Consider the following 27,999-nt stretch of genomic DNA (forward strand, 5'->3'; position numbering starts at 1 on the left):
GGAAAGGGGATGGAGAAGGAGAAGAAGGTCAAGGGGGATCATGGCAAATACCAAAGGCAAACAAGGAGAGCAAGCAAACCTCAATCTCAACACATGAGCAAGAAGAGAGCTTGTATTTTTCAAAAGTTGCATACAATAATGAAGACCAAAGTCAACCACTTGGCCTTTTATACATGTCACCTTTTGAAGGGAGGGCCAACCCTATTCCTTGTAGTACTCTCTCTCTTTTGTTACACTTACTTGGGCCCATATGGCACCAAGGCATATGTTGATTCTCTCAACCTTCTCTCTGTCTTCAAATGGCTCGTGTGTTATCCATATACGGATCCAAATGGCTCTTGTATTATCCTTGCCAATTGGGGTGATCCCACTGGCTACTTTGAAACTAAGACATTTGTGGCTCAAAACCTGTAGGATTTGGAGGGGCTAGATCCGCTCGCATGCTCAATGGCTGTTAACATGCCTCCCTTTCTTTTGCTAAGCCATCGTTGGATCAACCATGCTGTAGTACTTGAGTAGAGAGGACCTTCTGGAATACTGCATAGTAGTCCAATTTCCATGGGGTAATCCATGCGAAATAAGGTTGATACTTCTAGAGGTGGGTGGCGTGCATGTCCTCAAACATGCAAATGTGATGGCCATGGAGATTTTGGATCTGAAGGTACATGCGTAAGTCTTGGAATTGGGAGGGTTCGATGTCGGGGATGAAGACAATTTGATTGTTGAGATTGTGAAGTTTGTCCTCATCAATTGGATGACTATGGGCGGGGAGATCTCAGAGAAGCCAGAGGATAAGGCAATTGAAGTGCCCCACTACTACCACCATAGGAAAGCAAAATCCTTCCTGAGTCATTTCCTTAGAGAAGTTGTACTTAGGAAAGTTGTATATGATATTGAGATCTTTCTATTGAAGCTCCCGAAAGTGAGCCAAGGACCACATCCTCATTCCATGGGCATATAGAGGAGATGGATCTGTCACTCAAGGGGTGCGTTGTGATAGTAGCACCAAAATTGCTCCTTTTTCTAAAAGGAGGTGCACGAACGGGGTTGAAGGTCAGCATCCATGTCAGTGAGGGGAATGGGTGCATCTAGAGATAAGTTGTAGCCACCATGTGTGCACGACGTGTGTGCTTTGGGTTGGCTCTACCTCCAACCATTGAAGGACTGAGTGATAAACGTAGTGAGGGGGCAAACTTCCATTATTTCATATAGGTGAAGGCAAGATCCTTCGGGTTGTGCCTTCTAGTGATGCATGAGAGCACTATTAAGTAACTCCTGGAAGGATTGGAGGTCATGCCACCATTGTATATCTTTTGGCAGTGAGGAGGGGGGTGCAAGAGGAACAACATCATCCACATTTGGCATGGGGTCCTCCTTTTTATTCCCTATGTGGTGGAAAGGTCGATCAGCCTGTGGACTAGAATTGCCGGCCACATCAATGTATTGAGAGCTTCATCTGGGAGGTTGACAGGAGCATTGGAGGATATGGAACGGGAGGTCCCGTGCTGTATGGTGCTAGTGCTAGAGGTGTTAGAGGAGTATTCGGGTTGGTTTGTGTGGGAAGGTGGAGGCAAGATGAAACTAATGCGTTGCTAAGGGGGGTGGGTAGGATTTGAGGGATGTGTGGGATCTAGGTTAGGAATATCTATGGGGGGGGGGCGGTAGTGTTAAAGACAAAGATGGCTTCCTGACCATCGTCCTTAGTGATAACTTTGGATATGCTACATGAATTGTTTTAAAATTGCTCACCAAGGACTTGTGTGAGTCTTGGAGAGCTTGTAGCACCATGTTGAACAAAATGATGATGCCAAGGGGGTGGTAGGTCATGGAGCGATAGGTAGCTAAATGCCCTTGACTTTAAACTACCGAAGCCCGCGGCCATAGGTCTACATCCAGTCGATGTTGAGTTGTATGCTTTTGGGAGGATAGACCTTTGATGCACATTCTGATTCATGTAGTGGTTGCAAAGAAATCCTCCATGTTCCCCTTTCACCCTATGCTTGAAACAAGGAAAATTCAATCTCCCTTTCCATTGAACTGTATTCTAATTTTCCTCGACTTAAAAAAGTAACAGTCTACATTGTGACAATAAATGAACCCCCTAAAATTGGCAATCTCACATCTCTATTGAATCTTGAGTTACTTGTAGTCTTGTATGGAACGATTATGGAATGCATGGATAGCCATCTTTGCTCTGCTCCATTTCAGTCAATAGAACAAGTATTTGCATCCACTGAAGGCAACTCAAAAATACAATCACCATCATACATAGGTGGAAGTTCTTGCACATTGCTATCCCATCCAAAACTTTCATAAAATTTTCTTTAATGGGCAATACCTTAATCAAGGTCTCCAAATGGAGAACTAGAGCATCCAACTTGTCAGGCTTGTTTTTTGCCAAGTGTATGACATTAGGGCACCTATACTACCTAGGATGGTCCTTCAAATCATGATCTAAATCACCTAGTCATAAATATTTTGTTTATCATGACCCACCTCCTTTTCACCTTTAATGCTAAAAAATAATGCAATTTATATCACAAGATTATATCTTCTTGCATGGTGTCATAAGAGAAGAATTCTTGCTTGGTTGAGCAATGCTCTCAACTACCTTAACACTACCCATAATCAAAAAAAATTCCAACCTCAATGAGCAAGACCTTGTTGCCATACACAAGCCATGTGTGCTCCATAGGCATGTTGAAGGGTGCGAGTGAGAGAGCACTAGGTAAATAATAACAAGCTTAATGAGAGTTCTCTCGAGTTCCCCTCTCTTTCTTTATCCTTCTCTCTCTCTCTCTCTCTCTCTCTCTCTCTCTCTCTCTCTCTCCTCTCCTCCCTCCTCTACAACACTAAACTGCTCCCTCCACTACCCCTCTTCAGCTCTCCACCTCCCTACATCTCTTGCCCCTTGCTACCTCCCTTCTCCTCTTCTGCCCCCTCCCTAAATTCTCCTCGCAACTGCTCGAATCAAATCTTTAGCTCAAGCTCCAACCCTCGAATCATTGACAATGAATCCTGAATCAGCATGCTACTTGAAACAGTGTTGCTTGAAAGAGAGGGTTGCCCAAATCATAAGTTGCCTCTAAAAGAGAAACTTTTTAAATGCCCCCTTCTAACATAGCTCATCGGTGAGCTATGCGAAGAGGGGGGGGAAGTTTTTTTCACTTATTAAAAAAAAGGCCCCCTCTTTGCATAGCTCGCCTTATTAAAAAAAAGGCCCCGTCTTCACATAGCTCTATGCTAGAAGGGAGGTATTGTTTTTCATGTCTTTGGGGTTCTGTGTCTTTGTTGTGTAGAGGAAGGGCCCCTGCTCGATGCAACAATTGGAGATAAGAGAGGTGAAGCAAGACTAGAGTAGGAGTTGAGGAGATCAGGTCCACATGAGAGAGCTAAGAGAGGTTAGGGTGAATCCATTGGAGAAGTATTGAGGCCAAATAGGTCCCCAAGGAGGTCGCCATGGAGTGAATTGTTATGCCACGAGGGGTGCTTTTCTTTACAAGTTACAAAAATTTCCCCCCTCCCAGCATAGCTCGTCGACGAGCTATGCTAGGAGGGGGTATTCTATTCATGTATGCTTGCATGGGCCTACACCGACTTAATGTGGGGCTTCCTCTCTCCACTGTCCAACCAAGTGATGATCCCATGAATCAATAGTACTTAGTTCAATAGCGTTGCGAGTGTAGCACATGTAAGTCTATTGAATCTTCGAATGGCACAAGATTTTCTTACGCTAGAGGTACACATGACTGTCTATTGCATGTCCTTCTAGTGGGCTTTCCCTTGGTCATCCTCGTTGTTGGCCCATTGGTTTATGCGTTGAAGTTTTTGTTGGCATGGCTCCTTGACTTGCCTAGTCCTTGTTGGTGCTTTGCATTATTTCTCATTGGTCCTGCTTTGTGCAATTTGAGTTAGTCTTTTCTATCTCTTTCCCCTCCAACCCTGTCATTTTGCAGAGTTGATGCACGTTTTGGTGTCTCTCCTCTGGCCTTAATGTTAGCTTGCCCAAGTATTTGTTCTACCTTTTGTCATTTGTTGTGTGGCTGGGTGGGTTTCTCTGTTGATAGTTTTGGTGTGTTCAACTTGGTCTCCCCTTTTCTTGTGTTCATGTTTTGCTTGTGTTTTCTCGTTTGCATTTTCTCCTTTTTTGCTTGTGTTTTGTCTTGTTGTCATACTAAATTAAAGGGGTGGCAACTGTGAACAATGTAGTTATTAATGAAAGGCTCCTGAGTCAGAGGATCCAGCCAAAGCTCATACTGCAAGTGCTTCTCTCCTAGTACAAGACTAGTAAACATTTGAAACTCTTTGGTCCAAGCCCGACAAACATGGGCTCTCATCTCTTCATTCCAAGGGCCGCTCTTGGGTGGACTAGACTGTGGATTTTGAGCTAGACCCTCAGGCTCAGAGAAAAGACTGTAAGGCCCTTGGGCAGGGTCAAATTCAGATGTCCAACTGACGAGCTACATTCTTGGCACAAGACCTTGTATCCATCTTGAGAGCATCAGTGCGCGAATCCGAGGTACTCAAGAGGGTGGTTCCATTAGTTAAAGAAAGCATCAAAGTGCCATAGCAACCTCCATGGCCATAACACCCATGCCAAAGTTGTTGGAGAACCAGGCGGCAGATCTATTATTGTAGAGCAAGATGAGGTTGCCAATTACATGGTCGGAACTAAAAGAGAAATGACCAGAGATTGGGTTGTTTCAGTTGGCCATCCAAACAATAACTCCATTGCTATGCAACAAGCTTAGAAAATGTAGACAGAGAGGATGAAACTAGAGGTGGAGTAATGCATATTGGAAAACAAGTCATTTTAATAATGTCATTAAAATTTTGGACTCCCTTCCTACATAGCTCGCCGGCGAGCTATGTCTGATGGGCATGAAAAATAAATTTATAAAATATTTTGAGCCCCGCAAGCTATGCCATAGGGGATGGAAAAAAATGAAGGATTTTAAAAACATAACGCTTAAAATTTTTAAAACTCCTCACATAGCTTTAAGGAATGGAAAAATCAAGGTTACAAAAAAATGATTTAAACACTTTAAAAACCTTATATAGCTTATCGGCAAGCTATGTCATAGATGGATGAAAAAGAGTGGCTCTTGCTCTAATGAGGACACCACTCCATGTTATAGAGTGGTTAACTTAGAATATTGCATGCTAGCCTACAGTTACATATTGTTTTGTAGATCCACTATCTAGTCCTGAGCATTTGGAGTTTATAAGGATTTGAGAATGACTACATTGGGAGCGCTCCTCCCATTCATAACAACAACATTTTTTCATTGTAAAATTTCTTAGCATCCTCTCTATTTTTCCTCAAGCATTGTCATCATATTAATTTGAAGTAAGGGAATGCACTTAACATAAACTACATGAAGTTTGAGTAATACTCATCTTGCATGCGACCTTGAAACTAGCTAGCAATTTACTAACTTTCAAAATCTTTGAGGTCTTGCCTTATTTATTTTATAAGTATTGCCATGAGTAACCATAGCCACCATCAATATATTGCCATGAGTAACCATAGCCCCCATTAACATATGTAGGATCCATACATATAATAAATTATGACATTAAAGTTGATGAGATGAAAAATGTAATAGATAAAACTAATTTGATCTCCTTGTGGCATAGTTCACTAGCAAGCTTTGCAAGAGGGGGATGGAAAAATATTTATTTTATTAGATTTTGAGCCCCTCTGACACAGCTCGCTAGTGAGCTATGTAAGAGGGGGATGGAAAAATCTATAAATCATTATATTTTGAGCTCCCTCTGACATAGCTCGTCAGTGAACTATGTTAGAGGGCTGGATGGAAAAAGGAGGATGGCCTCATGCAACCATTGTTCATGGAATGCTCATGGCATTGGGCATGGGAAGTAGAGGCGGGAGAGTAGTTTATGGCAAGGGTTTGCCTTTACTGCAACTAGGGATAGGAATTCGATCGGCATTGGGATGGATTTCCTTATGGGGATCGGGAGTAGGGGGTGCTAGAGGACTCTGGAGCTTTGGAATAGCACCAGGATCATCTCTGTTCATTGGTCATCTCTATGGGAAGAACATAAAAATGAATCTCTACCACCTGGCGAATGACAATTAGTTTCAAGTCCACATACCCCAATGTACTTAAGATTTGACTGTTAATAACCCAAACTGAAGCAACACTAAGGGTTAGGGGTACCTTTAGTGCTTCCCATACCTCGTGGGAGATGAAGTTATGGCTCGCTCCTAGATCCACGAGTGCCTCGATGCTTATACTTGAGCCCTGCAATTGGACACTCAACCTAGCCGAATCTATTTTTAGTTCATTAGTCACAGACCTAGGTGTTCTATTGTTGCCTTAAGCAAAGGCATTTGTTTTTGTTGTCTTATTTCGACATTACGTATCTTGGCTTCTTCGATGGCCTAGTGTTTCATCTGGGCTACCTCGACCTTGAGCTCCTTTTCCTTGTGTATGGCCTGGAGGGTCTCTAGAGTACGTCAATGTTTGCCAAAATGTGCATCCAATTTTGAGAGAACTCTGGATCAGCGCATACCATAACTTTGGATTGGGGAGAGGGGCATGCCAAAACTCATATGCTTCCTTCCCGTCACATTCTCTCTCATAAGTTTGGAACAGTTTTAGGATGCGATCCTATCCAATTGTGTTAGATTCTGTGGCAAATATGTGATGTGGGTGGGACTTGTATGTGCGTAGGTCCACTCGCACGATTTGCTCCTCATGGCGTAAATAGATGTTGTCCATGCGCCAATCATGTACGAGTTCAGACATTCACAGGAAGAGCTTGCCTAGGATGGCTTCATATTCGGGTTGCTAGGTGAAGTCCATAACCACAAATCAAATGGGGTACATGAAGCCAAACACCTTAATACCTGTGAGAACTCCTAGGGGTTCAATAGTTCCACCATCGTCAGCTAGCTTCACTACCAGATGGGTTTGCTCGAGGGAAGGTATCCTCACATTTTCAATTATTATTTGGTGCAGACACTCACACCTGCTCCCCCATCTAGGATGGCATCAACCTTTTAGTTTTGGTAGGTTATTGGGATAGTTGCATTAGTGTCATGAGCTTCAAAGTATTGGCCTAAATTATTGATGGGAACCTTAGGTAGGTTCTAGCCTTCCTCCTATGGTTGGTTGCCTTTGGGGTTGGTAGGACCTTAGGCCAAGATTTGCCTGTTCATCTAGCTTTAGAGGTCTTGACAGAGGGTAGGATTCCCCTTAACAAAACAAGGATGCAATGGCCTCTAGCTTTGCAATATCACATGGTTCCTAGGAGGTCTCCCCCCCCATTGATAGTGGCTCCTCAAAGCCATAGGGGTCTTCCTCCTCTCTTAGGTTCTATAGCACTGGGTCCTCTTGAAACATTCATTGCATCAAGTTTAAAACCTTTGAGTTATCAAAGCTGGGTGGTTCCTCTTCTTCCCCTCTCTTAGGAACCCTAAGTGCCTTTTCTCCCCCATGATTGGTGAAGTGGTTAGGGTGGATGGTATTCAAGCCTCTATTGACCTTGGGTCTATGATCAAACTTCTCTTGGCATTCATGTACCAATTTTTGAGTGTTTATTAAGCATTGTGGACCATTTCCCTTCAAATCTAGACAGGAGCTATCTCATACTGTTGTGCAAGGTTGGCTCAGAGGAATTTTGGAATGGCTACTCCAGCAAGTCGCATTGCAAGAAATGGCGTCAGGAAGAAGACGACTGTTGCATAGTTTCGTGGGCACCATTCTCTAATTCCTCTGACATGGAAGTTCATCCATATGAAGGGTCTCTCCAACCAGAAGGACCCTAGGAATGGTTGCTTGTAGGTAGAGAATTCAGCCCTCCAAGTGGTTGGGCAGAAAGGGGCAAAATGGAGAGGGAGATGAAGAAGAAGAAGAAGATGAAGAAGATGACATGGCACAAATGGGCTCAAGGAGGATCATAGTGCTCTGATACCATGTTGAAGACTTGAAAGGAAAGCATGAAGCTGAACACGAAATGAGAATGCTTGCTTGCTTGCTTATGGAATGAAGAAAAGTGAGGTCCATATGTAGGCACCTCTTACATGAGCCACCAAGCTCCACAATCATCTCCTCAATCATCTCCTCAATCAGCTCCTAGAATCTCTCAATCATCCTATGTGGCATCTACCACCACCTAATAGTGCTTATGGGCACCTAACTGTGCCTCTAGCATGCACACATAGAACCCAAGGTGTGCCTGGGGCATACACCTTGAGATATCCCATCAACTAGGACTACAACTGCCCCCACCTTGTATAACTCCAATCAACCAAGTATTGGTGGAAGAACTACCTAATGATTGGGAAGAACCTAAGCATGATCACGGACATCCTGGCTATCATCTTTACGAGGAGGGAAGTGGCATCATAAGCCACTACCTTTTACATGAGGTATATCAGATAGCACTCGTGGCCCCAGAGTAAGAGACATGAATTCCTTGGTGCAAAGGCGCCCGATCTAATGCTATACAGGTCAAGGTCCACATAGGGAAAGTGAATGCCCGTATAAGGGTGCACCAAACCCTCCTATATCATGTTTTAAATGCCAAGGGCCACACTTTTTAAAGGACTATCCATACAAAGATCTTACCCATGTGGTCCTACCCACAATAGGTCCCATGCCCTTGTGTTCTAGATGTGGAGTGGAGCATTTATTTAAGGATTTCTCCCTAAGGATACCAACGACTCTGGCCACCCTGCTCGGGAGCACTAGCATCAATTTACATTTACTAGTAGGCATTGAATAAGGTCAAGTAGTAGCAGTGCCCTTGAAGGTCATCACAAGGATGCATGCAAAGGCCCTAGGCAAGGAAATGAAGAAGTAGGCGAGGAAGGATAGGACTTCCACGTCTCAAATTTTCAAGTCACCCCAGCCCCCATAGACCAAGTCTAATAAGGTCACCAGGGTGGGCGAAGGAACGAATCAAGTGCTTATCCAAGATGGTTGAGATGAGGAGAGCCACCCTCACCACCTCTTGTACATCTAGACAATCTGCTTCCCTGGATGATCCTAGTATGTCCCCGTATCCAGATGTAAACAAGCCAGTGTGGGGCCAAGGCCTCACATCTCCACCTTCTCATAAGGGAGCTTATCTAGACCAAGCCATTGCTCTTGGCTTAGCATTGAAAAGAAAACATTGGTATTACCATCATAATAGATGTCAAAATAACAATTGATATTAATAATTTTCAATGCTAATAGGAACTGTAATATTAACGGCCACATCGACGCTCCTCAGAGTTTTTCCAGACTTGTTTTTGATGCTTATTTTGATGCGAATATTGACTTTAGTACTTTTCTTCGATAATATCACTGCTAAAATTCCCAAAATTATTTCAATAGTAATATCGATGCTTTGTTTTGTGGTCAAAAATTTTTAAGAGAAGATTAAGGCTTGTCCAAGCCCTAATCTATTTTTTCATATAAAGGTATGTATTACATTGTAGTTGCCATTGTATTGTATTGTTTACATTTGTTAAACTATCTTGTTACATTGTTTGAGGTCTAAATTTGCCTATACATTCTATATACAAGTCTACACTATCTCTGTACTTCCGTCATCAATAGGCAAATCGGTAGAAACTATCCCTCCTTATAGCGACACCCATCCTTTTCACTTCTTCCAGTTTCTTGACCGCTATCGTCACCTCCTCACGTACTACATCATCCCCTTGGCAGGCTTCATTCAAGAACACTTCTCCATCTACCTGCTCAACTAACTGGCATACGATTGGCACGGTTAGTATATATCTTTGAGAGCATTTGAACAAAATGGGTGTAGTAAGGGCTTACATTGAGCAAGGGTACAAATTCTCCACTCTGTGTGAGTAGGTCAAGTAGAGCTTCCGTATTGTTATTATAGGCATGCCTAAATTCCTCTTTTGTATATTCTTGGCCGATTTTCATATACTAACATTACAAGAATACACATTAGTTTTAGTGATTGACATGCCACACAAAATTACATACTAAAAGAGTGAAAGAAGAGGTACTTACAAAAAAATGTTTGAAATGGGTCCTTTTGTCAGAGCCCAAGTGGGATTGGCCCACTTTACTCTTCCTTTGAAGCTGCCACCTTCTTATGTTGATCAATTTTGTAAGAATCCTTTAATTCTTTTTTCACAAATTTCCAATCTTTCGAGTGGACCCAAGTAGGCTTCAATTCCTCGACCTTTGCCTTCTTGCAGATTCTTCTCATGACTTCAAGACAATAGCAATTTTGTTCAACATCCAATGATTGTGAACTTGAAATCCTCAAATGGCACGGGGAACTCTGCCTTCTATTAATTAAGGATATAGTACTTTTTTTTCTATGGCTGCTTGTGAAAACCATCACCACCCTCTTGAATTCAAAGGAGACAAGCCCATGCATTCGGATAATAACCTGGCTACCTCTAGAATCCATGATGATTTCAAAATCCCTATTAACCTCATAGGGAAGTGTGGTGGAAGTTTGGGAGTCAGCTTGACTCCCCCAATGGCACTATGTATACGGGGACGAGCATTTTCTGAGCGAAATCTTCCGAGCGTCCGAGCCAAGGAAAAAAAAAGCTTCCAACTATGCATAAATATGGCAAAAATCGATCAGAAGAAAACATAGTTTCACTTAGAAATATGCAAAGTATTATAGCAATGCCTATTTTATACAAAAATCTTTAGGTGAATCTGTAGGAATGGTGAGAGCATAATGGGATGGCTTTTGAAGAAACCCACATGTAGAGTAGCCTTCTCTATGAAAATTCCCTTATGATCCTTCTTACAACTTTTACTTAATAGGGGGTGACATTGAAAACCCTCTCTCAACCTATCTTCATGAAAGAGTTTCTTCAAAGAAAACTCATTGAAGCAAGCCATCCAGGTAGTTTCGCCAGCGAAACCCCTTTGAAGCACTTTTGAAAGTGACATAACTTTCATATCCAATGTCCAAATATAGTCATTCAACCACTCAAATTGATCGGAACACCCCATTTGAGCACATCTATGGAGTTATATTTTGGAAAATCTTTCATATATAGGATTAAATATTACATGTATTTTATGAGAGTGATATATAAGCCTAAGTTAATACTTATTTATAGTAATTTAAACTTCTTTAGAAACATGTCCATAAATATGCTATAAAAACACTAAAAAGATATTGCCATATGATATAAATGTGTTAATAAGTAATTATATATGCATAGTATTATTACATTGAGAGTGATTATGAGGAATGTTTCTTAAAGGAATCAACACTTTTTTAAGGTAATAACAGGAGTACAAAGGGATGTCTCTAAATAAGAAATTTATGTTGTGTAAAAATGAATGAGTGACTAGTCTGTATATTTTTATGATAAAGGGATCTAGTTCTAGTGAAAATAAAAGTGTAAAAACCATGTTTCCTAAAGAAAAACATTTTTAAAAATCTCTTGAAAAACATGCTCGGATAAACCTGCTCATAGGTTTTTGCTCGTAAAATTGACGCATCATCCTATGTATACTAGAGCTAGAGCATGTACATTGACTATAGCTCTCTCTCTATCCTTAGCTCCACCTTGGGTGGTGGCTTGGGAGAGCTCTATGGAGGCCGACAGAGCCAACAGTCATTGTCTCTCATCCTCAAACTCGAGAAAGAGTCTTTCCCTAGTGTCGAGATGTATCCTTGTGAGTAACTTGCGAGCCTTCTCTATACTACTAAGCAAGTACTACTAGAAGCAAGGTAGTACTACCAGGATCTAGCCCCATGAGTACTACTAAGCAAGGTAGTACTACTGGTGGAGGGTTTCTTTTTACTCTTTCCACTTGATCCTCTCCTTGGCATCCACGTTCACAAAATCAAATGGGAGAGGTTATTTAAAATTCCACTCGATCCTCTGCTCAACATCCTTGAAGCATATGCATAAGGTTTTATTGGAAGATGCATATGCATATGCGTCTAGAAGTCAATGTTTACAATGAGAAGAAGATATCATGTGCAAACTTTTCTTGTAGGGAGAAGGTTTCAAGGAGCACAATGGTGAAGGGTTTGTTGCTTTAGCACTTTGTTCATTGAAACATTCTCCTTGCTCAATAAAAATTGCATACAAGATTTTTTCTCGCTCTAATTATCAACCTCTAGAGCATACACATATGCTTAAATCCATAAAGCCTTATGCATATGCTTGAAGCCTATATGCATATGCTTAAAGCCATGAAACCTTATGCATATGCTTCAAGCCTATATATATATGCATATGCTTCAAGCCTATATGCATATATATATATATAGGCCTGAAGCATATGCATATCTTATGCTTCAAGCCTATATGCATATATATATATATAGGCTTGAAGCATATGCATATGCTTATATCTTTAAAACTTTATGTAAGCCTATATGTATATGCACATGGGCTTGAAGCATATGCATAAAGCCTATATCCAAAAAACATACATTCATAAAGCCTATAGGGGAATAAATCCTATATCCAGAAAACATACATTCACAAAGCAAGCATATGCATATGCATATAGGGTTGAAGCATATGCATAAAGACTATATCCAAAAAACATACATTCGTAAGCCCATAAGCATTGCAAAATCAATTAATTAAATATACATTAGTTTGAAACAAAGGTCCCGAAGGGGAGGTGAAGCATATAGGCTTGAAGCATATGCATAAAGATTTAAAACTTGAAGCATATGCATATGCTTCAAGCCTATATGCATATAGGCTTGAAGCATATGCATAAAGACTTTATCCAAAAAATATATATTCATAAAGCCTATAAGCATTGAAAATTCAATTAATTAAACATACATTCATTTCAAAACAAAGGGAAGGGGAGGGGAAAATGGGAGATTAGGGGAAATTTGAATAAAAGAGAAAATTAGAAGAAAGAATGAGCAAATAAAGGAGAAGGAGAAGAGAGAAGAGAGAAGCAAAAGGAGAGGGAAAAAGTAGAAGAAGAAGGAAAAGAAAGAATGGGAGGGAAAAGTAAAAAAAGAAAAGGGAGAAAAAGAGAAGAAGGAGAAAGGAGAAGAAGGAGAAAAGGGATAAAAGAGAAGGAGAAAAGTGAAGATAGAAAGGAGAAGGAAAACGAGAAAAGAGAAGGGAGAAAGGGAAAAAGGAAAGGGAGAAAAGAGAAGAGAGAAAGGAGCAAGAAAAGGAAAAGAGAAGAAAGAAAGTGGAAAAAGGAAAGGGAGAAAAGAGAAGAGAGAAACGAGAAGGAAAAGGAGAAAAGATAAGGGAGAAGGAAGGAAAAGGAAAGGGAGAAAAGAGAAGAAAAGGGAAAGGGAAGGAAATGGAAAGGGAAAGGGGAGAAAAGGGAAAGGAAAAGGGAAGGAAAGGGAAAGGGAAGGGGAAGGCCAACACGAAGGGAAGGAAAGGGAAAGGGAAATGGAAGGCCAACATGAAAGGAAAGAACTTTAGAAAACCAAACAAAGCCAACATACCTAGTACAATACTTCAATCTTGGATGCTTGCAAGGTCTAGTGGTTGCCCCTACTTGTGGAGAGGTGCTTGCAAGGTGTGGAGGTTGTTCAATGTTGTGGAGGTTCAGTGCAAGGATGGGAGAGAAGAATGAGAGCAACACAATTTGGGATTGGGTCTTAGCTTACACACTGTCGATATTAGCATAAAAAAAGCCTTTTACATGACTTGGGTGAGGTTTTTTTGGGGTCTCAAAATTTAAATTCTTTCGCTATTCCAAGTCTTGATAGAGTTTGAAAGATGATAGTAGGAAATAGATTGTGAAGTTTTGAAACATATGAGCACTGTTTTAGAGTCTGTATCCCATTTTAATTGCACTGAGACCTTGTTTTAGGATTCGAGACCTTGTTTTAGGGTTCATATCTAGGACAACAAGACCTTGTTTTAGGGTTCGGATCTAGTTTTATTGCACCAGGACCTTGTGTGTCCATGATGTTTTCCATGGCCATGTTTGGTATCCATTTGTGAAATGGAATGAAAGTTAGTAGTCCTATAATTCATGATGGTACAAAGATTTTAGCTAGGTATTATTGCATTTGATGTAAGAAAAGGGCATTTTTTAAAGGATTCGTATCACTTTCTCACCATGCATGAAAAAAATGGCTCGGTGGTCTTCTAGTCATGCAAATGGGACCTGATGGCCACGATACTTTGCAAGGCCTTGAACTCACCTATATTGAGGTCTGTGCAAAGTATGTTGGCCATCGAGTCCCGTTTGCATGGCCAATAGTGAACATGTCCTTGTTTTTGCCCATGCATCCTCTACAAAAATTGCCTTGGTGGTCTTCTAGTCATGCAAATGGGATGTCGATGGCCATGAGAATATGCCTTAAATTCACCTATGTATCATTTCTAAATACATATTTTGGTCCTATGTAGTAGCTAGGGTTGAGGATGTTTGTATACTCCTTGATAGGTGGATGACGGGATGGTTCGCCTATAAAGGTTGAAGGTCAGAGACTTTAGAGTTATTTTCATAGTGGCGTTTTGATGATCCCAATTGCTTTTCTAGTTCGAGTGGGTAAGATTCATATACATATATATCTATGTGTGTGTATGTGGCCTAAGGATGCACTCCTGGGAAGAGGAAGTGGTTCTGCAAACTTGTATCCAAGTTAATAACCATTTCTGTGTTGGAGTGAAATATGAAATACAAACCCTTTGTATTTACAATCCTCATTTTGAGAGGTGAAGACCAGGTAGAGCATTGAAGGCATCGATCTCGTTGGTAGTTGTACTAGATTATATACTCCAATGTCGGGGACTGTTACCTACATCCATCCAAGAAAAGGTGGTGTTAGAACAAACACAACTTCTAGCTTAGGACTGCGTGTGTCATAGATCCCGACTGCTTGTTATCATAGTCAGGAATACGAAGAGTAGACCACCAAGAGACCTAGCGATGTCATAAACTTTTATAAGCACATAATTGCAAGGAATTGGAACTAAAGAATTGGAATTTTCTTCAACTTTAGCTATTTATTATTTAGAGCATAGTTAGGAAGGTTAGCGATGAATCAAGATACTTGCCACTTTTTAACCATAAGGTAGTAAAAAAGTCTAATGTGAGTGAACTAAGTTTCCTCTTTAATATAAGGAATTAAAAGAATTCAAAAGATAAAAAAAGAAGACATTGTCTCCCCACTTGCATGATCAAATGGAGAAGACCATAGGCCTCAATTGCATCTAAAGGAGAAGACTACCTGCTCTAGTGTTCAACATCATTCTAGAAATCACACTTAAACCAAGGGATAACATTAGCATCCGCATGATACATGTCTCTTATATGACATGGTAACGTGCAGTTATGACCAACAACTAGGGATTTATAATAACTTTGGAGACCTTGACTCCATGAATTATTGTAACAACTAGGGATTTATAATAACTTTGGAGACCTTGACTCTATGAATTATTCTAACCCGCAGTAACGTATCAAACATTCACTTCCAACAAAACCATAGGGGCAAAACATGATTTTGTAAGACTCATCGAAAAACCCACTAATGATTAGATCTTAGAGGACTAAATTTGGAACCAAATCTGCAGTCCGCCAACTTGAAAACAGATGAACATGTAGAGAAAGACATACAAATCTTTTTCAATTAAAATTTTGAACAATGTCAAAGCATAATTGAGAACTTAAGAATTTCGTCCATGCTTTATTGTAATTACGTAGATGAGCGAGGCAAGAAGCAACGGCTTCCGTAGATTCTCCGAACGTGACACAAACAATTGTCGTCTAAGGCCAACTCAAACAAGACTAGAGCATATCATACTGGCTCGCCCAGATCATACGAAGTTTGAGGACTCTGCTCAAACGTTCGGATAGGCAATTACTGGCTCGCCCAGATCATACGAAGTGTGAGGACTCTGCTCAAACGTGGAAGAGGCACCAGGGAGGCTGGGGGAGTGACATGAAACGTAGAGACGATAGGACACGAAGGAACGCTGATAATATCGTAGGGAAAACAAGGCACAGAAAGTTGGGATATCTGCTAGTGAGAGGGAAGTGAGGATCCGACAGAGAAAGTGCCTAGTGCCTTGCTCCATGATGGTCAACTAGGCGTTATCCTATGGAGCTTGAGCATCGAGATCTCATCAAGACAATACGTTGGCAAACAGTCAAAGCAAACACAATCGTGATGTAGCTACAGTCAAATGCATCTAGCTGCCATACTCACTTCATAGTTACGTTCGTTGCACAAAAAACTACTTAGAAGAAGTGGCTACGCAACACCAAAGTAAAGCAGCAGCAGGCTCCATCAACCATTTTATTACCTCAAGCACTTTCCGTTCCTTGTGGAGGGCCATTGTGTATATTTTCCTTCCTCGTTGGAGGGCCATTGTCGGATTTCCACCCTGTATACGTTCTCACGTTGTCTCTTGACCCATAAGTGTTTTGGCAGCCGCTTTTGTTACAGTTGTCAATCGTTTTCGAGCTGAATTATTAAGCTTCCTCCGACTGACCTGGTGAGGTTTGTTTCGCCGAACACGTAGTTGTTTGGCAGGATTGTTCACCCATCTGCCGGACGGAGTCCGTACGGCAAGATACGGCGCTGTCTGTCAGGACTCACATGTGCCCGGGCTATCTTTCGGGACTTCGAGAGAGACTTTCCCACTGACTGTGAGATATTGTTTATTAATTAGTGAGCTAACCGTAATAATTTACGTTCTCTTGAAGGTATGTTCTACTTATTCGGAGGCTCGTGTTGCTTTCTTTGCAGGAGGAAGACCAGCGGGCAGGAAACGTGAAATTAGAGTTCACCTAATTGTTCAAGAGGCGTTGAGGGTATGTTCTACTTCTTCGGAGGCTCGTGTTGCTTTCTTTGCAGGAGGAACACCAACGGGCAGGCTAAGTGAAAGAATTCACCTTGTTGAGGGGGGTTATTCGGAGGTTCGTGTTGCTTTCTTTGCAGGAGGCTAAGTGAAAGAATTCACCGCGTTGAGGGTTTTGAAGTGTTCGAATGCTGGTGTCTGAAGGCTTCAGATTTCGTCGCAGCCATTCATGAGCTTGGATGAGCTGGTTGAGGGTACCAGACCGCAGAATATGGCTGACAATGGAAATTTTCCACTCAGGGCCATTAATTTAAAAGATGCCTTTGGCAGCATGGGAGGAATTGTTTTCACTAAGCCCAACGATTGGCACTTCCACACTGTTTCGCATACCTGGAGCATGGAGCATGCAAATCAGGCAGTTGTCTGAGGAAGTTGGAAGCAAAGTGAAGGGGCAGGCGTACAATGAGGCCTTTGAGAATCAAAAGTTTGGTAATCAGCCTGGTTATGCTCATCTCCTTGAATTTCTGAAGTAGATCCAAGTCGCTGATGGTGTCGAGAGCGTCTGGTTGGATGCTCTCTGCATCAACCAACTGGACAACGAAGAGAAAAGCCGTGAAATAGCCCGTATGGGATCCTTCTACTTCCATAGCTTGGGTTGCTATGCTGTGGCACATGGATTCGGCAGAGGCTTTGGGCTAACAGATGACCATGGTGATTTGCCTCGGTGGTTCTCAAGGGTGTGGACATTGCAGGAATGGTTACAACCGATAAGGCTCACATTTGTGGTTGAGCTGGGTATTTCTCAGATCCAGCGTATCATATGTGAAGTGAGGAAGCAGCATGAGCTGGGGGAATGCAACTGAGGGAGTGAATTGTGGTTGTGGGGGTCCAAAGAGAGGCCATTTCGGGGAGAATTTAAGGAGAGGGCAGTGGAGGGTAGAAATGAAATGGAGTTTTGGCGAGTATTACACATGTCTCGGCCATGGCCGGTCCCAACGGTTGAATTGATCGGAAGAGAGTACTCTATTTGGTGGATAGACTTCCGTATATTGTCTTACTTGACTTTATGGAGAACAAGTGGGGCCCCATATATGATTTGCTCATGCGCGTTGAATTAGTGAGGAAGGGTGGCGTTGAATTAGTGAGGAAGGGTGGCTTTCCTGGGATTGTAAGAGAGGTTTCCTATCGTAACTGTTCGAACGAAGAAGATCGAGTGCTTGCAGTGCTAGCATTACTAGGGTTGGATGGGAAACTGCAACAACTCCGAATAGGGCAAAGCCTTGATGAACAAATTAGGCAAATGGCAAATGCCATGGCTACATGGAATCTGAGAGGCCTCATCACATTATGTGTAGCCTTTTTTGAACCCTACTCTTCCCCGCATTCAACTCCTCTCTCATGGGTTCCCCATTTCCTTGGTACACCAGGTGCATGAGGTAACTATTCCATCTTGGAACTAGATAAGTTCCAACACATTACTTTTTACCATACAGTGGCCATAGTCACTATCTCTCCAAGAGGGCTTAATCTCTCCTACTATATTCTTAGGGGTAGACTTCTACCCTACCTTAAGCATGTACAAAGGTGCAGAGCAAGTGCCAACTTCTTGAATTCCAAGGCAAGTTGTTATACATGCCTTTACCCCCCGTATGTCAAGGATTCACGAGTCAAGGTTTGTTTTAGAGGTCAATAGCCATGGTCATGCCTTCTCCTTCAACCGCATTGCCACAAACTCACGCCTTGAACTCCATGTAGTAGATGCCATCAGAAGTATGCTAAAATTTAACCGTGGGCACTACTTTCAAGGTCTCATGGTATTCAACTCATGGACAGACTTTGGAGGGTAATGGGCTTGCAATATTTTTCCATCTAAGATAGAATTCAATGTGTGGTTACTGCTAATGGGGACTTTTCAGAAAAAGTTGGAGGTCTCTAACTTGTTGACTCGAGTGATTCTTGTATTCATGGTTTGTGTGGGTAATTTAGAGAACTTGCACAAGGTTGGAGTTGTGCAAATTCTTCCCACATATGCTCGGATGGGTCATGGTAGGAGTAGCTATCATTTTGAATCATTTCGAAATTTGGATTGTACGGTAGGTGGTTTCGCAAAAATAGATTGGGATAGATGAATTTTGGAGCAACTAAATACGTTAGCAAAATGGAACTTCACGTAAAAATAATTTTTTTTCCTAGTAACCATTGATTCCTTTTTTGGTGTCTATTTCTCCCTAAGCTGAAAGAGGGGAGCGTTTTTGGCATCCCTTGCTTTCCTTCCATTTCATGCTCTTGTTTGTTCAAGTCATCCTCTTTGTTACTTTTTGTTAGTTCTCTTGCTGGTTCGTCGAGCCTCCAACATAGAGAAGCATTACTTTCTGCAGATGCCCACAACATTTTACTACATTGTGGTGAAGCCTTGTTTTACCACTTGGGCTCAAATCACCTTAAAGTACCTCTCTTAATTTGAAACTCTATGCTTTAATGTTGGTCCTGATTCAACCTTGAGGATGATGCATATGCCTTACCAGTTCACTTTGGTCGTCATACTTGGATGTTATTTATTGTGTTCACTTCCTCAACTGGGCTAGTATAACTAGATAGTTTATGGGCATGCTTGAAGCTCAATAACCCCTGATCCTTTATTACAAAACATTGTCTTAGCTTATGCTATATTTTTGTCATCTTATTGATGGCATTTCCCCCATGACTGACATACTCGAGTCAGGTTGGTGATAACTATACATTGAAAATAGCATAACTACTCCATCCACATGATGCGGTAAAATGTTGTTCTTACAGAATTTTGAACAAAATTCACGTCCTCCAATGGCTTTCTTTGGGTGCTATATAGTTGTGGCAATCTAAATGCCAGGGATGCTAGCTCTTTGGATAAGGTCACCACCTATCCTTAGCCTGTATGCCTTGGTATCTAGATACAAAAGAGTAGGTGTTCTGGTTATCATTAAAATCAAAGGTTACCACCATGTGACCTAATCCACTATTCTTCAAGGATCTCATGATATGAAGGTGTATGATACACGAATACCCGCTTGATGCTTGATGAAATCTCCATTCTTTCTTGCATCTCCTAATTATGTTATGCTTAAAATGGTGTTATGCTTATTGAAGTCACAACCATGTGGCATCTTGAAAAGTGCTGAGTGTAGCGGTTCCCCAATCTCCCACCTCCTAGCCATGCTAGCCTCATCTCCTCCCAAAAAATATTTGGAGGGATGAGAGGAGGGCCTTCAGAGATCCAATATATCCACTCTATATCCAAGGCCACACATTTGCATATGGGATTAATTCCCACCAAGCAATACACATGTCAATGCACATGACCTTCCTTCACGGGTGAAGGCCACCACCTCCAACAACCCCCTATGGAAAAACCTGAAGTATAGTTGAGCCAAACAAATGCAACCCCATGAGCTTGTCATGGGTAGCTTATCGCAAAAGTCCACAGGAGGTTGCTACATGAAGCCATTAGGAATAACTGCCACTGTAAGAAACAATCAAGTCACATTTAAGCCACCTACTGATCATCACAAAATATGTGTAGATCACAAACAATTGTAGTACTCGCCATGTGTTGTGTGCACAATAGTTGCTATTATAAAAAATTTGGGCTAAAAAAGAGTCCCTATTAGAGAACCCTTGGGCTAGTGACATGGAAGGATAAGCCTTGAATAAAACTAGCTAGTGGAGGACAATAGAATATTAGAAAAGGCTAGGAGCTCCTATTTACTTGTTCAATGGACCAAAGTTTGATGTAGGCCTCCCACTTGCTACCTTAGCTTGCCAATCACATTTTTGAAGTGTAACCAAACTACAAAACCTAGCTTTTCAACTAGTCTTGCACCATTTGACTTGAAACCAAACCCTCTCATGCAACTACCACACTCCTTTCATTCTCTCTCATTTCTCTTTTTTCTCCCTCATTTTTGAGTGCCATATTGAATTTTTCTTGCTCCAATCATATTTGCAAATTTCTTCCTTTCTTTTGAGTGAGAAGCTTCTTTCTCTATTCTCCCTTTCATGGGATGGACTCTCATGCCAAAATCTCATCATTTCCCCTCTCTACTTGCATTTCCTTCCCTTTTACTTTCATTTTTTAAAGCTTTCAAGATTTTAGAACGAGATTTACCTTGCCTTCTTCTTGCTCTATTTTGGGCACTTTTCTTTCAAAACTCACCACGTCTTCTCTCATATAAGATTCTCTTATGATTTCAAATAAATTTCAATCAGAAACTCGAGGCAATCAATGTTCTGCATGAACCATGAATGATGCAAGGTGTTTCGAATGTTCAAACCATTAGCAAAGATCTCAAAGGCATTTGGATGTGATGCTAGAAGGACTATCCTTATTGATGACTCTACATACAAAGCTTGCATTAGTCCTCCATTGAAGTGCATAGTTCCTTCTACCTTTAATGTACAAGACGAGGATGACAACATTCTACTGGGAAAGTTGATGCCTTACTTGCTAGAACTCAATGGGCTAATGATGTGCACACCTTGATCAAGACTAATCAGTATGGGCAATTGCCTGTAGTGGAGGGAAATATAGATTTCAACCTTGTCCAAGAAGTTTCTGATAAATGTAGTGAGGCAAATCAACAATGGTCAAGAACAAAATACGACACTGAAAATCCTCCTCTTGCAAGCCAACTAAGAGAGAGGACTGTAGGTGATAATGCAGCATTAGATGGTGCATCTTATGTGCCAAGGCATGGTGGATGTGGTCAGGTTCCTGGACCCGATACATCACAAATAAGACTTTTATGGAATGCTCCACCCCTCCCTAAAATGAATACTATGCAAGCTTCTAGATTGGCTATAGACCTAGGGTACAAGGGTCCCTATATCAAGAAACACATTGCTAAGTCCTACATAAATAGACTATCAATATATATTCCATGATAAATGTCAACTCTTTCTTTAATTTGATCTCAAGTGACTATAATGGTTTTTTGGAGCTAATTGAACTTGTCTTTGTCATGTATAGCGAGATACAATCAAACCATGCTTGAGTAGGTACATAGCAAAACGTGATTCACTTGGAACATCAAAGTTTCCTTTTCCTATCAACAATGAACTTGTAATTTGGATCAAAAGTGTGGCTTTTGAGCCTCTTTTGAGGTGCATGAGTCGACCATTGCAGGTGTTGGCCTAGGCTTAGTTGTCCATGATTCCCTCAAGAAGGGACTCCCGTTCTCGATTATAGTGGTGACACAACTAGAGGTTGGTAAAAACACCAACAAGTGGCATATTATCTGCCACATAATCATTTAATCTACCAAAGGTGCCGTGTGCCACCTCATTTGTCACCTCATCTGCTACCACATCACCTTGCCTAATCAATAGTGCCACCACATTGCCACATCAACAAACCCACATCACAAGGCCATGTCACTAGTTTGAGTCAACCTACCACATCAATCGTCCAAGTCATCTAGCCATGTCATCATCCATGTCAGCATTGACAGCTCACCAGTGCCATGTCATCTGGCCATGTCACTATGCCACATCATCATCCATGTCACCAAGCCATATCATCAGCCAAATCAATTGGCCATGTCATCTACCACATCATCTCATTGACACATGGCACATAGTGCTAGGTAGGCACAGTTTCCTCATCACAAGCACATTGTGTATTCTCCATGTGCATCCACTTGACACATCATCACAGTGTCACATTACCTTTTTTGACCCTCCACCTTGATCAAGTCATATCTCTTAATCCATGCAGAATTTGAGGGTGCTCCTTGATCAAGTCATATCTCTTGATCCATGAAGGATTTGAGGGTGCTCTGAAATGGTAAATCGATCAAATTTTTGACCTCTACGAGCTCGTCACATCACATAGATTTTGACACTTGCATCATAAAGTTTTTAGCCTCAAAACCAATTGCATATGAAAGCCTCTTCATCGACGCATGTGGCCCCGTACCTCAAATGAACAAAGGAAAAGAAACTATTTCTCATTATTCAACAATTGGTCTAGCAAGATTAGCATAGATTAGTTCTACATAGAGGAGACTTTTGAATTAATACAAGAAACCAATTGAAGCCATTCTCAAAATTCCTAACTAGTTCTAGTCCCCTCACTCACGTCAGAACATGTCCTCAAACCCAACCATGTATAGATCAATGGGTAGATTTCAAAGTTTTTAGAGGTACTAGTGGTAGATTGTTCAGTGGGCAAATTGCACATTATTTGATTTTGCACATGCCTTCATTATAAAGCCATATTTGGCTATTTCTCTAGCATTTTTGCACACTATTTGGAGCCTTGTAAAGCTTCTTAGCTATTCTTGGTGTTAAGTGCCACCAAGGTTAATAGTTCATGTACTACGTTAAGCAAGCAGAGATGTAGGAGGGAGCATGAGGATTAGCATATGACATTTGCCTTGGAGCCAAATGGGCCCAAGTGGTTGTAAAATGAGAATGAGAGAGGTACATGAGAGAAAAAGGGTTAGCCCTCCCATCAAGAGGTGGAATGTATATAAGGCCAAAAGTTTGACTTTGGTCTTGATTGTGTACTTACAAGTTTTGGAATAGATGCTCTCCCTTTCCTTTCATTCTCTTGCATTGAGTCTTCTTACTTCCTCTTGCTAAGTTGTCTTGTGAGTGCCACTATCCTTCTTCCTCATTCTTCCCTCCTTTCTCTCATCCTTTCTTCCTTTCCCTCTCCCCTTCCTCCTCTCTCTTTTCCCCTCGTGGAGTCACTCGCACACAAGCTGATAGACGCTTGGGTGACACAAGTGTGAGGGTTGTGCATATGAAGCTCCCACAAGGAGTTGTTTGGGAGTAGAGGGTTAAATGGCATTCTTCCAAGATCCCCATGACATGTGACTCACTACTGGACTACACATTTTTGGCACCGTTGTTGAGGAGTTCGAGGTATGCTTTCGTATCACACAAGCCCTACCCACCCATTGCACAATGCTCTTAGCTTATCTAGAAGTGTTGTTAGTGGTGTATAGGATGGGATTGAAGGAGGAAAGTGTGGTTTTTGGAGTAGGAAAAGTAGAACTATTATCTCTTCCCATTGAGTGTTTTTCACATATTTGAGCTTGTTTTTGAGTGTGTTTTTTCATCACATTGTAGGAATAGCTAGTTGGGATGATTGCTAAAGTGTATGTGGTGTCACAGATCACTTTAAAACACTACAAAATGAGGTTGGATTAGATTGAGTTGACATAGGAGTGAGTTCTCAGCCACCCCCTTCAAAATCCTCTCGTTTGATGCTTTTAAGTTGTTTTTTGTGCTTTTTTGGTTTGAGTAGGTAGAATAGGTAGTATAGCATCCATTTGTGCTCACAAACCTTGCAGAAAAACTCAGAAATAATCAGAGAGCACAAAAAACCAATCGGCAACATAGCCAGACTGTGAGTTGCTGCTTTACGGATAACACAACGACTCAGTTAGTTGGCTTCTTTATAACACAACAATTGACACATGGATTGCTAGAGCTAGCCACCTACCCTCACCCTCCTCATCTAACACCACGTGGCATTTAATGAACTCACAACTATCACTTCAGAGGTCAACCCTGCCTTAATGTTAATGCAGCGACTTGCAATCCATTGCTATATCAGTCTTGCTGCTATATTTGACCTAGTGCATTAAGAAATCACCATGTTAAGAAGTTGCTAGATTAAGCAGTCAGTGCTTTACCAGTCATTGCTTTAATCACCCATCACGTTATTCAGTCTCGATACTATATTGCTAATGCAATCGATTGACAATGCAGCGACTCCTTGAGTTGCTGCTTTAAGGTTAACGCATAGCGATTGCTACTTTAAGGGATAGAAAGGAACATAGCCTGATTCTGACTAGGCAACCAGGTGGAGTAGGTGATACATGCACTTGAGGTCTTAGAGGGTGATAGGTGTTGAACCCAAACTGATGGATAGCACTTCAAACAACATCCTAACTGGTCGATTAACGCCTCACTGTGAGTCCCATCCGAGATATCGACCTTAAGTTCATACTCAGTATACGCTCACGCATACATGGAGTCCTTGATCTTGGAGGGCACTATGAGCTTCAAAGACGAAATGGGGAAAAAATTGATCGAATCCTGGGGCCTGCGTGGATAGTAACTCTAACTCTACAAGACCCCAATCCCCCACCCCTTCCACTATAGCCTTGCGTTTGAGGGAGTCATTCTCCAATCTCATGGGATGGTTTGGCTTGTCTGTGACTCCGACCTATTCAATCCCTTTTCCCAGCAAACTAGAGTGCCTAAAGGATAGCAAGACTCCCCACTAACATCCATATTAGGTAATGCTCAAAGCAATCCCATACCCGTCTCAGCTAGGGAACCTACAGGGGCATGTGTTCAATTCTATGTGGGTGAACCATCCTTCACAAGAATGTATGAGCCATGGGTACCCAAGTTCTAGCCACCAAGCCCTAATGGGTAGGGAAATCACCAAATGGACTTTTTGGAGAGCACCTTACAACATCCAAATAGTCCCTCGTTTGAATTTGTACACCACTTGGGGAGGAGCTCCAGAAGGTACTCCAGAAGGAGCTCCAGAAGTTACTCCTTTCCCCATAGCCCTATCTTTTAGGCATGTGCTGCCTAACGTAAACATACCTATACCAAGGCCCATACCGATGAGACCAATAGACCTAAGCCCACCACGAATGCCAGCCCTAGGTCCCACAAGGCCACGGGACTAGCGAACCCAATTCCTATCTGGGTGACAAACTTCTATAATCCACCCCAAAGGCCACCCAACTATGGTATAGTGCCAGCCCCTCGAGCACCTCTGCCTGCACCATAGAAAGTGCTCATGAATGAGACACTGAGGGTCCTAGTGCAAGCACGAGGAAGGAGGGATACACCCCAAGTGGTCATGGGGAGAGACACTAATGCTTCATGAAGCCATCTAGTCATGATGTATAAGCTTATCACTAAGTTTTTAGGAGAGGAGACCTGTCTCCCATGTTGAAAGTATCCCATGAGGCCGAAATGGAGTCCAATAAACCAGTTGGATGAGGTTGAGAAAAAGGAACATGAAACACTATGGGAACACATCGCTAGGATTAAACACCTAAATTCCCACTATGAACCACATGAGAGGATGAGAAACTAATGGCTTCTACCTTGATTCCTCCTTGGATTAAGGGATGCCAAGTTACATGATTGTTTACCTTGAATCCCACATCCTTCAAGCTGTGCAGTAAGACCACCGTGCTCTTGGATGACAATATGAAGTATAAAGCACATCTAGAAAAAAATCCCCTTTAATCCTTCTATAGTATCTCATACTGGCTAGACAATTAGCACTGTTGAGGCTTAAGATGCCACCCAAGTGGATAGGTAGTCATGGATCTATGAAATCGTGGCTCAACAGCTCAAGGGAGAGTTGGGCAGAGAAGGCCCAAGTAATTTGCACTTGTTTCCAAAGTGGGACAATGTGTGGTATGGAATATGCATCGGCAACCACCTTACAAATGAGTGCCCTCACCTACGGGCAAGGCTAATGCTTTATTGTGCCCATTGTGCTAGATGGGGAAACCATGAGACTTCATAGTGTAGATACACCAAATCAATGTCCCCGCCCATGTACTAGCAAAGGAAACCATTGTCGCTACCTGAACCACCAAACCAATACAATCAAGGCTAGCTAGCTATACAAGGAGCCCCCTGGCCACCAACCAAGGGCCATTATGTGCTCAAAACCTACCATTTCCATTGCTAATTCTAGGTCCACAACCCCTTTTGTCATGGATTACTACTATAAACTAGATTGTCATTGAAGAGCCATTGAGCGAGTGGGGGGACCCTAGCTATGTTCTATTGACACCCGACCCCTCTTCTTATGAAAGTCCTATGTATCAAACTAACTAGATAAGCCACTATGTCATGCAGGACAAGCAATATACTTTGGTGTATTAGATGGCTCTCGCAACGCAATGAGCCAGGGACATGAACACCGTAAATCACAGATCAGCTATCCAATGCTACACTTGCCAAGGTCTGCACTGTGCATGTGAGTGTCCATATAAGGTAGTTGTGCTTGTTATAAATGCCAGGGACCTCACTTTCTTAAAAACTGCACATACAAGGATGACCAACCAACATCCAGGTCAACAATAACGAATTCAACACACCCTTATGCTCCGCTTGTGGGGTGGACCATCTTTATAAATATTGTCCCATGAGGAGGACTTTCAGATTGGCTCCTGACCCTAAAGCTAGCATTAACCTACTGAGTATTTAAAGAGGCTAGGTGTCCTCAGTGTCATTGAATGTGATCAAGCTAAGGCCATGAGTAAGGAGCTTCGTAAATAGGCTAATAGGAAAAGAGAAACCACCGCCCAGTCTAAGGGCAAAGGCCATACAAAGTGCAGTTAAGGTAGGGAAGGGCTCCGTTCGACGAGTCATCATCCAAAGTGGTTTGGAAGAGGAGACTGCAATGGTCTCCACCTTGACATCATTAGGACTTGCACGGGCAATCTTAAACCCCAATACACCATGGCATGAGGAGAAGGGTAGGGTAGGTGAATCATAGCCACATAGATGGGATGCAAGCCTAGTGGGTCAAAATGAATACCCCGATCTAGCCATGGAGAAGCAATGCCTAGCAGAGGCACATTGGTTAGTCTAGGAAAGTCAAGAAAGATTTGAACAATGGCTCAAGACTAACAAAGGCATGGACACCATCCATCCCAACCATGAGATCCCAAAAGGTGCTTTAAAGCCCTTGCCTACTCTGGATAAGGTAGATGAGATAGTCGTGAATAGCACATCATCAGGAAAGTCTCTCCTACATCATAAGATGTTTGATGAAGACCCTACTTGGCAATAGGTTGTAAACAAAGTCCTCATATCTTTTCATGGGTTTGTAGAAACACAGTTTAAAGGCCAAGAACTGTTTGGCCGACCTTGGGATGTTGCCAGACTTACTGCCTTCTTGTCCACAATGGTAAAAATGTCCATAGTAGCCTTGTCTAGAGGGGACCCCATCCTTTGGAGAGATCTCTTCGATTGGATGAATGGACAAATGGTCGCTCCAGAAGAGGTGGCTACCAAGGTAGTCAAAGCTCTGCTCGAAGAGCCAAATTTGCTGAAGATACTCGTCAACAAGCTGGGTCAAATACTTTGAGAGTGATGACAGTGATTCCAATCTTTTGCCACAATAAGAAGGCCATGGCAATATTGGATGGCAGAGCAGATGGTAGCCTTGTCACAAAGCAGTGATAGGTGAGATGGGGAAAGCCTAAAATGGAGAGCAC

General features: G+C 42.0%; 1 pseudogene; it reads left to right on the plus strand.

Annotated features, from left to right (window-relative positions):
* Positions 1 to 640: 640 nt before the first annotated feature.
* Positions 641 to 17,604, plus strand: LOC147886761 (uncharacterized; annotated as a pseudogene).
* Positions 17,605 to 27,999: the final 10,395 nt, after the last annotated feature.

This window comes from Dipteris shenzhenensis, chromosome 24 (assembly GCF_047967505.1).
Source record: "Dipteris shenzhenensis isolate YYH24624 ecotype China chromosome 24, Dip_SZ_1.0, whole genome shotgun sequence".
NCBI lineage: Eukaryota > Viridiplantae > Streptophyta > Polypodiopsida > Gleicheniales > Dipteridaceae > Dipteris > Dipteris shenzhenensis.